The sequence below is a fragment of the Aquarana catesbeiana genome, linkage group LG11 (assembly GCF_042186555.1).
Source record: "Aquarana catesbeiana isolate 2022-GZ linkage group LG11, ASM4218655v1, whole genome shotgun sequence".
Classification (NCBI taxonomy): domain Eukaryota; kingdom Metazoa; phylum Chordata; class Amphibia; order Anura; family Ranidae; genus Aquarana; species Aquarana catesbeiana.
Genome location: NC_133334.1, coordinates 122,869,623 through 122,883,654, shown reverse-complemented (window position 1 = coordinate 122,883,654; position 14,032 = coordinate 122,869,623).

Genomic DNA, 14,032 nt, shown 5'->3' with positions numbered 1-14,032 from the left:
TCAACTTCTCTGCCCAAACAGACAATTGTACACCACTTCAATACAATGTTTCATATTCCTATTCCTGGACTCAAATATCTGTGTGCTAAGTATACGTTTTGTTTCATTCTCATATGGGAGAGTAGACTCAGACAACCTGATCCCAGGGACCCCCGACCTCGCCTGCTGGATTGGGAAATCAGCCCAAGCCCCACCGAGGATGTGGAGGAAGGAGCGGTGGAGGAAGTGGCCGACATGGGCATCCCACCAGGTGAGTGTCTGACACCCCAGCTTCTGGTAATCTATGTATGCCTGCATATTTCTAAATACATCTTTTTTCATCAATTTTAGGTGATGTTCTGGTTGTGGAAGGGGAAGCGGTGGAACCAGTTCCAAGCACCAGCGCCCCCCAAGAGGATGTTGACGAAGGAGAAGTGGAGGAAGTCGGCGACATGTGCACCCCACCAGGTAAGTGTCTGACACCCCAGCTTCTGGTAATCTATGTATGCCTGCATATTTCTAAATACATCTTTTTTCATCAATTTTAGGTGATTTTCTGGTTGTGGAAGAAGGGGAACCATTTACCACGGACAGTGCCCAAAGATTAATTGGGCAGATCATGGCCTGGAATGGGGATATTGATGCCATGCGCACTAACCTGGACATAATGCGTAATCGGCTGGACAATATGCAGCAGGAAATGAAAAACATGATCTATGTTTTGGGGAGAATCTAATCCCTTTTTCCCCCCAAAAAAATTGATCATGTTCTTCATTTCCTTTTTTGCTGACCCCATTCTGACTTTTAACAATTTTAAGCCTGTTTGTTAAAAAAAAAATTCCAATAAAAAATGATGCCTGTTTAGAAAAAAAATAGAGGCCTGTTTGTGAAAAAAAAAAAAAAAAAATTTAAAAACCAAAATAAATATATTGTTTGAAAAAAATATATATATATTTAAAAAAAAATCCTAAACGCACATGTGAATGTGCACAGATTAAAAATTATGTTAATCACAATAATGTGTGGCTTCTTCTTTCAATGCTCTATACCAGTTTTGTAAGTTATTTGGTGTTTACAGTGACAATGGGGCTTATTTACTAAAGGAAAATACACTTGGCACTACAAGCACACTAGGAGAACCTAGGAGACAGCCAAAAAGAAAGGCAAGCAATAAATACATTTCTAGATTTTATCTGATCATTATTGTTTATTAAGAAAAATTAAAGATGGTCTGGCATTGCAATGGCCCCCCTACCTATCAACATATTTATCCCGAACTTGACGGGCGCTTTGGGGGGCCAAGCCAGTATGGCCAGTAACCAGGCCCGTCAAAGGATTCTCTGTAAGTCTGGCCTCAGGCCCAAGTGATGCAAGATAATTGCTTGAATTTTTGCGTAAAAAATTTGTGAAGGATGCAACATGCTAGGACAATGTGATTAAGTTTGTAGTCCGCCATGTGGATTGCTGTCTAAAACAGGCGGAACCGGCTGGCCAGTATCCCGAAGGCATTCTCCACAACTCTTCTCACTCTGGCCAGCCGGTAGTTAAAAACCCTCCTCTCCAGGGTGAGGGTCCTTTGGAGGAATGGCCTCATTAGGTACTCGCCCAGACCAAAGGCTTCATCTGCAATGAAGACAAAGGGGAGTCCTTCCACGTTATCTGCATCAGGTGGCAATCCCAGGTCACCACTCTGGAGACACTGGTAGAACTCCGTCTGGGCAAAGACTCCTCCATCCGACATCCGGCTATTTTTCCCCATGTCCACATACAGAAATTCATATTATGCCGACACCACCGCCATTAACACAATACTATGAAACCCCTTATAATTAAAATAGTATGACCCCGAATGGGGTGGTGGCACAATGTGGATGTGTTTCCCATCTATAGCCCCACCACAATTGGTAAAGTCCCAACGGGTGGCAAAATGGGTTGCCACAGTCTGCCATTCCTGTGGCATTGAAGGAAACTGGTCAAACAAGAAAAAAATATATAAGTACTTTTTGCACATAACATTGCAAGCACGTTACACAAAAAACATTCTTGCACAACATCAGTATAACATTAATTTTAAGTATTATTTAAAGACTAAAAATATAAGGCCCACTTATCTGATTCCTCACCCCCTTTGATGGCCCATTGATTAAATTTATTAAGGGGGGAGGATTATAAATCAATTTAAGGACACACAGACCATTTGGATACATTTTAGAGGGGGGGATTATAAATCAATTTAAGGACACACAGACCATTTGGATACATTTTAGAGGGGAGGGATTATAAATCAATTTAAGGACACACAGACCATTTGGATACATTTTAGAGGGGAGGGGGATTATAAATCAATTTAAGGACACACAGACCAATTGGATACATTTTAGGGTAAATCACTACAATGGGGCTGACAAAATACATTGTTAAGTGACTAGACTAGGTGGATATGGGCCCAGCATAGCATGCTGGGGAGGTTAGTGAAGGCAAATATGCATGCAGGACAAAAAAGGAGCATTAAAAGATTACAGCATGCATGAGGACAAAGGGGACATTCACAGCATATTGCAATCATGGTAATTAGGAATTGAGTAAAGAAATACAATACATTAGCAAATATTAAATACAATAAAATGTGATGTTAAAGGATAAATCTTACCTTAATATAGTCCTTCTGCAGGACCTGTATGATGGCAGAACAGGTCTCTGGGATAATGATCCCCAGAGCCTGGAGGGAGATGCCTGTCGAGAACTTAAGGTCCTGCAGGCTTCTCCCTGTCGCCAAGTACCACAACGTGACAACTAGCCTCTGCTCCGGAGCGATGGCTTGCCTCATGCAGGTATCCTGCCTGCTGATATAAAGGGTCAGTAAAGCCAACAAATGGTGAAAAACAGGGTCCATCATCCTGAGAAAGTTCCTGAAATCCTCAGGGTTATTCTCACGGATCTCACGAAGCAAAGGCATGTGAGAGAATTGGTCACGCTGGAGCAACCGATTCTTCGCCCTGTTCATGGACTGGGATTGGGCTGAAGAATGAACTACAGCACCAAGCACATACAAAGCACGAACTCTACAATGAGTACATACACGCAACATGGCTTCAAAATGGTCGGCTGGTCAGAACGAACTTAACAGAATGCACTGAAGAACAGCAAGGCCTGCGAAGAGCGAGCTGAAAATCAGCAACGAACGGACAAGAACACACTGAATAAATCAATGCGAACTGACTACACGCACTGAAAAGCAGATACAAACTGAACAACAGTTAAACGATCTGAAAAACACGAATCTAAAAAGCGTGAATCGTCTCTCACCAAACTTCTACTAACACGAGATAAACATGAAATTAGCAGAAGGGGCCCAAAGGGTGGCTCACAAGCTATTACACTTCCTTTTTATAGTCTCGTTGGACCTGGTGTACGTCACCGCATACTAGGTGGCCGGACTTTGGTGTGATGTGTGTAGGCAAGTTTGTTCGTTCAAAAGTTCACACACATTAGCCTTGTCTTGCACGTCACCTTGAACATGGTGGTACAGTGATTCCTGGATACGTACCTGGATACGTACCATAGATGTTCATCATTAGGCTATAAGAGTGTGCAACCACTTTAGGTCACACCCAGCAAGTTTTCCTCTGGCTATAATGCAGCTGCCGTCAAATTACCTGATATGTGATACACCCACTTGTCAAAACGTTATGTTGTCCATGCTACAGCAGCAGCACCAGTGCACTAGACTGTCACCCCATCATTGACTCCTAATTCAGGACAGCGGCATCATGTCGCCATTCGAAGAGATGACCAAAATAGTGAGGCAGGGTTTAGCATCATGATCCCTCTGGTTTTCCTGCAGAGACACTTACTGCATGGTGCTATAGATCAGGCACTGGAGGCACAGTACCAGGGGGAAGAGAATCAGGGGCCAGCAGGATAATTTACCTAATTCTTCCATTCCTGTAAATAAAAGGCATCAGGAGGCAGAGGAATACAAGAGAAAATGGTTGGGGTGCTGGCAGTAAACAGAAGGGATGGGATGTTGGCAGCAAGGGAGAGGAGTGCTGCTGTGCTGGGTAAAATAGTACAGGGACCTATGTCACCATCAAAGAGGTATCCACCATTCCAAGGTAGCATGGCAAAAAAGTTATTTGCCACATCTCCTGATCAAGGCTGAAACCACCAGCCTGTAGTCATAGATAAAAGGTAGAACAATGAAAGTGGTAGTTAAGTCTAAAAAAAATAAAAACCTTGTCACTGCAAGTTAAGGGCATAATGTGCTAGTATGAATCACATACTAGCACATTATGAAAGACTTAACTTAAAACTAAGCCCTCCAGCGGCACACTGTCACTGTTGACAGGTCTTCTTTCTGGGTGTTTGGGCTTCGGCCATTTGAATGGCCGAGCCCTGATAACATCGCATGCACACCGGAGCCACATTTGTGGCACATAGCTCTGAAGGAATGGAATACTCAGTATGCCGTCCCTTCAGAGTGCAGTGCGCTTGCGCCGGTGACATAACTAGCTGCAGAAATAGTTAATATCTCCTCTCCTAAACAGTGCACATTAAGGTCATATTCTACATCTACAAAATTAGCTTTATTATAAACGTACTTGTAGGTACAAGTCACAAAGCGATGTTTACTACCACTTTAATAGAAAAATACTGACTGCCATCCCATATAGTGGCCTTGGTTTCACAATTGCTGCTGAATCAGGAAAAGCTTCCCCTGGTGTGTGGCACATCATCACACACTTATGTGCAACAGAGGTGAGCGCCAAATCCCCTCCTTTTTGATCCTTCACATTTTCCACTACTGACATTAAATGTGTTAAATCTTGTGCCAAGCTCCACTGTACTAGAGACATACAGAGGGAAAATCAAAAGGCATAAGTTGGCCACTTTCACAAAATTGACTTTGGTTTGCAATATATTCCTGACAAAGGCAAAGCTGCCATTTGTATACAGTTCTCTTTTAACATTTTATGGAGACCACTCACGTGTGCAAAGTGCATGTGGCTGGAAAAACAAGAAGATTCGGGAAACAAGCAAAGGTCATGGTGGGGGCAACAGACAAGCACAAACGGCAGACAAAGCTGGGGTATGTACATGGGTGGTCAGACACTAAATACACATAACACTAGCAAATAGGAGCTCAGAGAAGTAGGAAGTTGCTCAGGTAACACCTGACAACCTGATATAGTCTAATTAACACAAAGTTAAAAGTAGTCATTAAAATTATGAAATAAGAGTAGACAGCATATACAATAAAATGAATAACACATTATCTCGGCTTCTCTGCTTTTTTACAGGTAAATGTCTTCTATCCATCCGTACACTCTACTCTGCTGGACTATCTGACATTGATGTATCATTTTTGGTAAATGTCTTCTATCCATCTGTACACTCTACTCTGCTGGACTATCTGACATTACTGTATCTTTTTTAGTAAATGTCTTCTGCTGCCATATCTTTAATCTTCTATATTTAATGCTAGCTCTATAACAAACACACTGCAATAGCAACATTACTGGTTATTGATTCTCAACCCCATTTGGCTTGAGTGATCAAGAGAGTTAATTCGCTTTTGCGACCCTAGACTGTGTCTGGTTTGGTATTGGTCATCTCCTCACCCATATTCAGGTGTCTCAAATCAGACCCTATAGTGATATGGTGTCTCAAATCAGAACCTATAGTGACCAATTGAGAAATGTAAACCTGTTCAGTCTCCCTAATAAATTGAAGCAGCCTATGGGGTGTCGCAGACACCATGGCTCTTTCCTGAGTGGCTCTGTCAGGAGTGATGCACACCACTGCAGTTTAACGAAAGCAGGATAACGAAAGCTGGATGAAGATATAACGAACTCTGCTTCACTCTGAAAGATGACAAGCAAACCAGCATTTTACATTTATTTTATATGAAGTCAGAGTCCCACTCACTATCCACTAACATGCTCCTTCTTCTCTTCCTTCTCACATCAGTGTCTTCTATCCTCAAATTATCCTTCCTTTATCCCTCCTCTCTCACCTGCAACATGCACATATCACCCTCACTCCTACCCTCTCCATACTACTGCACCCATCATCTCCTGCATTTGCTGCACCCACATGCTGACATAAACACCAGGGCCGTTAGACATGTGCGCTCATGCATATCCCACTCCGATCTTGCTTTCGTCACCCTCCTTTTTCTGTTAGTCTCAGGTGACATTTCTCCTAATCCTGGTCTGCCATTTTCCAACTGCAATCCACATATCCAATTCCTCTCCTCCTCTGGCAACCACCGCAATCAGCTTAGTTTAATTTCTATCCCCCTGCTTCCTCAAACCAGCCCACCAATCTCATGCGCCCTTTGGAACACCCACTCCATCTGTAACAAGCTAACATTTGTGCATGACCTCTTCATCTCTCATGGCTTTAACATACTCGCCATAACTGAAACCTGGCTTCAAAATTTTGACTCAGCTTCTCCTGCTGCCCTCTCCCATGGTGGCCTCCATTGGACTCACTCCCCCAGACCCAACTGACAGAAAAAAGGTGGAGTTGGATTCCTTCTATCCCCACAAAGCACCTTCCAAGTCCTTCCTATTCCTCCCTCTCTATTCCTTTATTCTTTCAAGATGCACTGTATTTGTCTGTTTTCTCCCATTTCCCCAAGGATTGCAGCAATTATTTGTCCTCCTGGACCAGTATCATGCTTTTTGGATGGCTTTGCTGCCTGGTTGACCCTACTTTCTCTCCTCTGCAATATCCACTATCATTCTTGGTGACTTCAACATTCCTGTCAAAGTTATCAGCCCAACTACAGCTCAACTTCTCAACTTAACCTCATCTTTTGACCTAACCCAATGGACACATTCTTCCGCTCACTCCAATAGTAATACCCTCGACCTTGTATTCACCCATCTCTGCAAGCCTGGCAACCTCACAAACACCCCCTTTCCTCTCTGTGATCACAACCTCATGAGTTTCACTATATCCTTGCCTCCAATCACCCATCCCTCCAAGCAGACAACAATTACTTGTAGGAACCTTCGCCACTTTAACTCTTCTCTGCTCTATTCTGCTACTGACCACCTATATGACATAATCTCTCCCCTGTCCTGTCCTGATCTGGCCACCTCTGTCTACAACAGTGTACTCTCATCATCAGTAGATGCACTTGCTCCTCTAACCATACGCAAAATCAGGCCCCGACCGTTACAACCCTGGCAAACTGACAACACTAGAAATCTCAAGAAACATTGCCATACTCTTGAATGACCGTGGGGTAAAACCAAATGCCTGCAGGACTTCACCCTATATAAATGTGCCCTTTTAATATACAATTCCTGCCTCCCTGCTGCCAAACAAGCCTATTTTGTCTCTCTTATTAATACCTTGTCATCCAGTCCCCGACGGCTCTTCTCAACCTTTAACTCTCTGCTTCGCCCCCCACCCCCCTCTACCCACTAACTCACTCACTGCCCAAAAGATTGCCAATCACAAAGACAAGATTGATGCAATTTGTGAGGACACCTCCACTGTGCATACATCTTCCCCACCCAACATACCTTGCCTCCACTGTGCATACATCTTCCCCACATTCAACACTCTCCTCTTTTGAAATGGCTACTACTGAAGAAGTTACAAAACTTTTTTAGATGCCCACCTAACCCTTGGATCCTGTTCCCTCACAACTACTACGGTCACCCTCTTCTTCTATCCTATGCTCCCTCACTCACATCTTCAATCTGTCCCTCTCTAGTGGCACCTTCTCCTCCCCTCTAAAACATTCGCAGATCACTCCCATACTTAAAAAGCCCTCACACTTCTGGTTCCGGCACTGCATGAAGTAGCTGCTCTTCACCTCAGCTCCTGCAGCTCGACTCCTAAACCTGCATATCAAGCCCGCAAACCTGCCACACTCACCGGCAACACCTCCACCTATCATCCGGTCATGAGATGGACCGATTTGTGGAAAAAAACGCGTGCGATCGTACACGGCCGCGCGAATGGCGCAGTTACAAATCGAGGCCCCGGCTTTGGCCTACATGGAGCCCTTCACAGAAACGGCACCCAACATGGAGGTAAGCGGCGCTTCGGCCCCCTCTGCCTCACTAGCTGACACTGCAACTCAGCACATAGGGGACCATAACACAGAACTGATTGCACAGGCTGTGGCAGCTCTCCTCTCCCCAATGATAGCAGCCTCTGTGGAGAAAGCTGTCAGCGCAGGCATGCAACAGCTCCAGACCCAGCTAGGGGAACATGCCTACAGGTTGAATGAGGCTGAACATCACATAACTAAATATAGAGGAGGAACTGTACCAGACACAATCCACAGAGCAGGCCCAAGACAAGACAAACAAATACATTCTAGAGAAATTGGACGATTTGGAAAATAGGTCCAGAAGGAATAATCTGCGATTTGTGGGCATTCCAGAATCGCTACAGCCTTCAGCCCTCACAGACTTGTGCAATTCACATTCCCGAAGCACTAGGCCTCCCAGGACCATGCACAGTAGAGCGTGCCCACTGCATGGGAACCTTTAACTCCGATCGCAAATTGCCCTGACCTATAATCACCAAATACCTCAAATACTCAGACAAAGCTTTCATCTTACAGAAATTCAGGCAATCTAGTTCTCTCCAGATTGACGGAATAAAGATCCTGATTTTCGCAGATTACTCCATTGAAGTATCCAAGAAAAAGAAAGCTTTCCATCAAATTTACTCGGAGCTACACTAGCAACAATCAAATTTACCTTAGCTTTCCCAGCTACCCTCCGGCTCAAAGCTCCTAATGGCGACCAGCTCTCCTTTCATGATCCATCCGAGGCGGAGGCCTTTCTAAGATCACTTCGCACAGGTCCCCACCTCAGCCCCTCTTCCAGAACAGCTCCTGTCAACTGTGCTCTAGCCCAAAGGAGCCCACACAAAGACTCTCCAAAACGATTCAGAGCCACTGACCCTGACCAACGTTGCTCCACACCCCATTGAAGAGCGCTCTCACAGCTCCATTTTGGCTTCAGTCACTATTGCTCTTCAACCAGCCATGCCGGCTCAACCCTAGCCGAGATGACTCTCACTAAATTTTTTATCATTCTCTCAGTTTTCTTCTCTCCTCCTCACCATGTACTTCAACTACTGGTAGGCCGAGTTTTCTCTAATGTTCTACATATTGCTAAACTGTTATAATTGGTTTATTGTTTTATATTATACAACGATTTTCTCCCCTGGCATCCCTGTGTAGCTCAGACCACTCTCTTCGTGCACAACCCAAGCTGCTAGCATGCATCACCCTCTTAAACATGGGTTTAAGTACAGCAGTCAATGGGTCTTGCAATGGGAGTTGGCCTACACAGTGACTCCATGCAGAAAAAAGTGAAATTTCTCGAATATGTTTTATTGTTTCTCTCTTTTACCTACCTCCTTCTGAACCCCCCCTTCCCTATGCACCCTCATCCTGTGATACATTTACACCAAATGGCATTAAATCCATACTTTCAGACAGCCTAGCCTCCCCCATATCCCCGAATGTATTTGCAGCTCACCACCACATACTAGTGCACACAACTCATATAACACCAGCACATACCCCCCTTATGACCCCCCCAATATGAAACTAGTCTCCTGGAATGTGAAAGGGCTTCGTTCCCCCAATAAGACAATGAAAATCCTTTGCCACCTTAAAAGACTGAAGACCGACATTGCCCTACTCCAGGAAACCCACCTTTCCACCCCTGACTTCCATCGTATGAAAAGACTATGGGTGGGCATGGTCCTAGGTAGGGATGAGCTACGAGTTCAAGTCGAACTCATGTTCGATTCGAACATCGGCTGTTGGCCAGTTCGCTGAACAGCGAACAATTTGGGGTGTTCGTGGCAAATTCGAAAGCTACGGAACACCCTTTAAAAGCCTATGGGAGAAATCAAAAGTGTTATTTTAAAGGCTTATATGCAAGTTATTGTCATAAAAAGTGTTTGGAGACATGGATCATGCAAAAAAAGTTTTAAAAACGGCCGTTTTTTCAGGAGCAGTGATTTTAATAATGCTTAAAGTGAAACAATGAAAGTGTACTATTCCTTTAAATTTCGTACCTGGGGGGTGTCTATAGTATGCCTGTAAAGGGGCGCATGTTTCCCGTGTTTACAACAGTCTGACAGCAAAATGACATTTCAAAGGAAAAAAAGTCATTTAAAACTACTTGCGGCTATTAATGAATTGCCGGTCCGACAATACACATAAAAGTTCATTGATAAAAACGGCATGGGAATTCCCCACAGGGGAACCCCGAACCAAAATTTAAAAAAAAATGACTTGGGCCAGGCCCTTCATGTATTTTAAGGGAAACCCCGCGCCAACATTTTTTTAAAAAATGGTGTGGGGTCCCCCCAAAAATCCATACCAGACCCTTATCCAAGCACGCAACCTGGCAGGCTGCAGGAAAAGAGGGGGGATGAGAGAGGGCCCCCCCTCCTGAACCATACCAGGCCACATGCCCTCAACATTGGGAGGGTGCTTTGGGGTAGCCCCCCAAAACACCTTGTCCCCATGTTGATGGGGACAAGGGCCTCATCCCCACAACCCTTACCCTGTGGTTGTGGGGGCCTGCGGGTGGGGGGCTTATCGGAATCTGGAAGCCCCCTTTAACAAGGGGACCCTAAGATCCCGGCCCTCCCCCCTGTGTGAAATGGTAATGGGGTACAAAAGTACCCCTACCATTTCACAAAAAAAGTGTCAAAAATGTTAAAAATGACAATTCCTTTATTTAAATGCTCCTTCTTTCTTCTTTCTTCTTTCTTCTTACTTCTATCTATCTTCTTACTTCTTTCTTCTATCTTCTTTCTTCTATCTTCTTTCTTCTATCTTCTATCTATCTTCTTTCTTCTATCTTCTTTCTTCTATCTTCTATCTATCTTCTATCTTCAATCTTCTTTCTTCTATCTTCTTTCTTCTGTCTATTTTCTATCTTCTTTCTTCTGTCTATCTTTTATCTTCTTTCTTCGATCTATCTTCTATCTTCTTTCTTCTATCTTCTATATATCTTCTATCTTCTATCTTCTATCTTCAATCTATCTTCTTTCTTCTATCTTCTATCTTCTATCTTCTTTCTTCTATCTTCTATCTTCTATCTTCTTTCTTCTATCTTCTTTCTTCTATCTATCTTCTATCTTCTACCTATCTTCTATCTTCTTTCTTCCATCTATCTTCTTTCTTCTATCTATCTTCTATCTTCTATCTATCTTCTATATTCTATCTATCTTCTATCTATCTTCTATCTATCTTCTTTCTTCTATCTTCTTTCTTCTATCTTCTTTCTTCTATCTATCTTCTATCTTCTTTCTTCTATCTTCTATCTATCTTCTATCTTCTATCTACTATCTTCTTTCTTCTTTCTTCTATCTATCTTCTATCTTCTATCTATCTTCTATCTTCTTTCTTCTATCTATCTTCTATCTTCTATCTATCTTCTTTCTTCTATGTATCTTCTATCTTCTATCTTCTATCTTCGTTCTTCTATCTTCTATCTTCTATCTTCTATCTTCTATCTTCTATCTTCTTTCTTCTATCTTTTATCTTCTTTCTTCTATCTTCTATCTTCTTTCTTCTATCTTCTTTCTTCTATCTTCTATCTATCTTCTATCTATCTTCTATCTTCTATCTATCTTCTATCTATCTTCTATCTATCTTCTATCTATCTTCTTTCTTCTATCTATCTTCTATCTTCTATCTTCTATCTTCTTTCTTCTATCTTCTATCTATCTTCTATCATCTATCTTCTATCTTCTATCGTCTTTCTTCTTTCTTCTATCTTCTATCTTCTTTCTTCGATCTTCTATATATATTCTATCTTCTTTCTTCTATCTTCTATATATCTTCTATCTTCTTTCTTCTTTCTTCTATCTATCTTCTATCTTCTATCTATCTTCTATCTTCTTTCTTCTATCTATCTTCTATCTTCTATCTATCTTCTTTCTTCTATGTATCTTCTATCTTCTATCTTCTATCTTCTATCTTCTATCTTCTATCTTCTTTCTTCTATCTTCTTTCTTCTATCTTCTATCTATCTTCTATCTTCTATCTATCTTCTATCTATCTTCTATCTATCTTCTATCTTCTATCTATCTTCTATCTTCTATCTATCTTCTATCTATCTTCTATCTTCTATCTTCTTTCTTCTATCTATCTTCTATCTTCTATCTTCTATCTTCTTTCTTCGATCTATCTTCTATCTTCTTTCTTCTATCTATCTTCTATCTTCTTTCTTCTATCTATCTTCTATCTTCTTTCTTCTATCTATCTTCTATCTTCTATCTATCTTCTTTCTTCTATCTATCTTCTATCTTCTATCTTCTTTCTTCTTTCTTCTATCTTCTATCTATCTTCTGTCTTCTATCTATCTTCTATCTTCTTTCTTCTATCTTCCATCTTCAATCTTCTTTCTTCTTTCTTCTATCTTCTATCTTCTATCTTCTTTCTTCTATCTTCTATATATATTCTATCTTCTATCTTCTTTCTTCTATCTTCTATATATCTTCTATCTTCTATCTTCTTTCTTCTATCTATCTTCTATCTTCTATCTTCTATCTTCTATCTATCTTCTATCTTCTTTCTTCTATCTTCTATCTTCTTTCTTCTATCTATCTTCTATCTTCTTTCTTCTATCTTCTTTCTTCTATCTTCTATCTATCTTCTATCTTCTATCTATCTTCTATCTATCTTCTATCTTCTTTCTTCTATCTTCTATCTATCTTCTATCTTCTTTCTTCTATCTTCTATCTATCTTCTTTCTTCTATCTTCTATCTTCTATCTTCTTTCTTCTATCTTCTATCTTCTATCCTCTTTCTTCTATCTTCTATCTTCTTTCTTCTATCTTCTATCTATCTTCTATCTATCTTCTATCTTCTTTCTTCTATCTTCCATCTTCTATCTTCTTTCTTCTTTCTTCTATCTTCTATCTTCTTTCTTCTATCTTCTATATATATTCTATCTTCTATCTTCTTTCTTCTATCTTCTATATATCTTCTATCTTCTATCTTCTTTCTTCTATCTATCTTCTATCTTCTATCTTCTATCTATCTTCTATCTATCTTCTATCTTCTTTCTTCTATCTTCTATCTTCTTTCTTCTATCTATCTTCTATCTTCTTTCTTCTATCTGCTATCTATCTTCTATCTTCTTTCTAATATCTTCTATCTATCTTCTATCTTCTATCTTCTATCTATCTTCTATCTATCTTCTATCTTCTACCTTCTATCTTCTATCTTCTATCTATCTTCTATCTTCTTTCTTCTATCTTCTATCTATCTTCTTTCTTCTATCCTCTATCTTCTATCTTCTTTCTTCTATCTTCTTTCTTCTATCTTCTATCTTCTATCTTCTATCTATCTTCTATCTTTTTTCTTCTATCTATCTTCTATCTATCTTCTATCTATCTTCTTTCTTCTATCTATCTTCTATCTTCTATCTTCTTTCTTCTATCTATCTTCTATCTTCTATCTTCTATCTTCTATCTTCTTTCTTCTATCTTCTTTCTTCTATCTTCTATATATCTTCTATCTTCTATCTTCTTTCTTCTATCTTCTATATATCTTCTATCTTCTATCTTCTTTCTTCTATCTATCTTCTATCTTCTATCTATCTTCTATCTAACTTATATCTTCTTTCTTCGATCTATCTTCTATCTTCTATCTTCTATCTATCTTCTATCGTCTATCTATCTTCTATCTATCTTCTATCTTCTTTATTCTTTCTTCTTTCTTCTTTCTTCTATCTTCTTTCTTCTATCTTCTATCTATCTTCTATCTTCTTTCTTCTATCTATCTTCTATCTATCTTCTTTCTTCTATCTATCTTCTATCTTCTTTCTTCTATCTTCTATCTTCTTTCTTCTATCTATCTTCTATCTTCTTTCTTCTATCTATCTTCTTCTATCTATCTTCCTTCTTCTATCTTCTATCTTCTTTCTTCTATCTTCTATCTATCTTCTATCTATATTCTATCTTCTATCTATCTTCTATATATCTTCTATCTTTTTTCTTCTATCTTCTATATATCTTCTTTCTTCTATCTTCTATC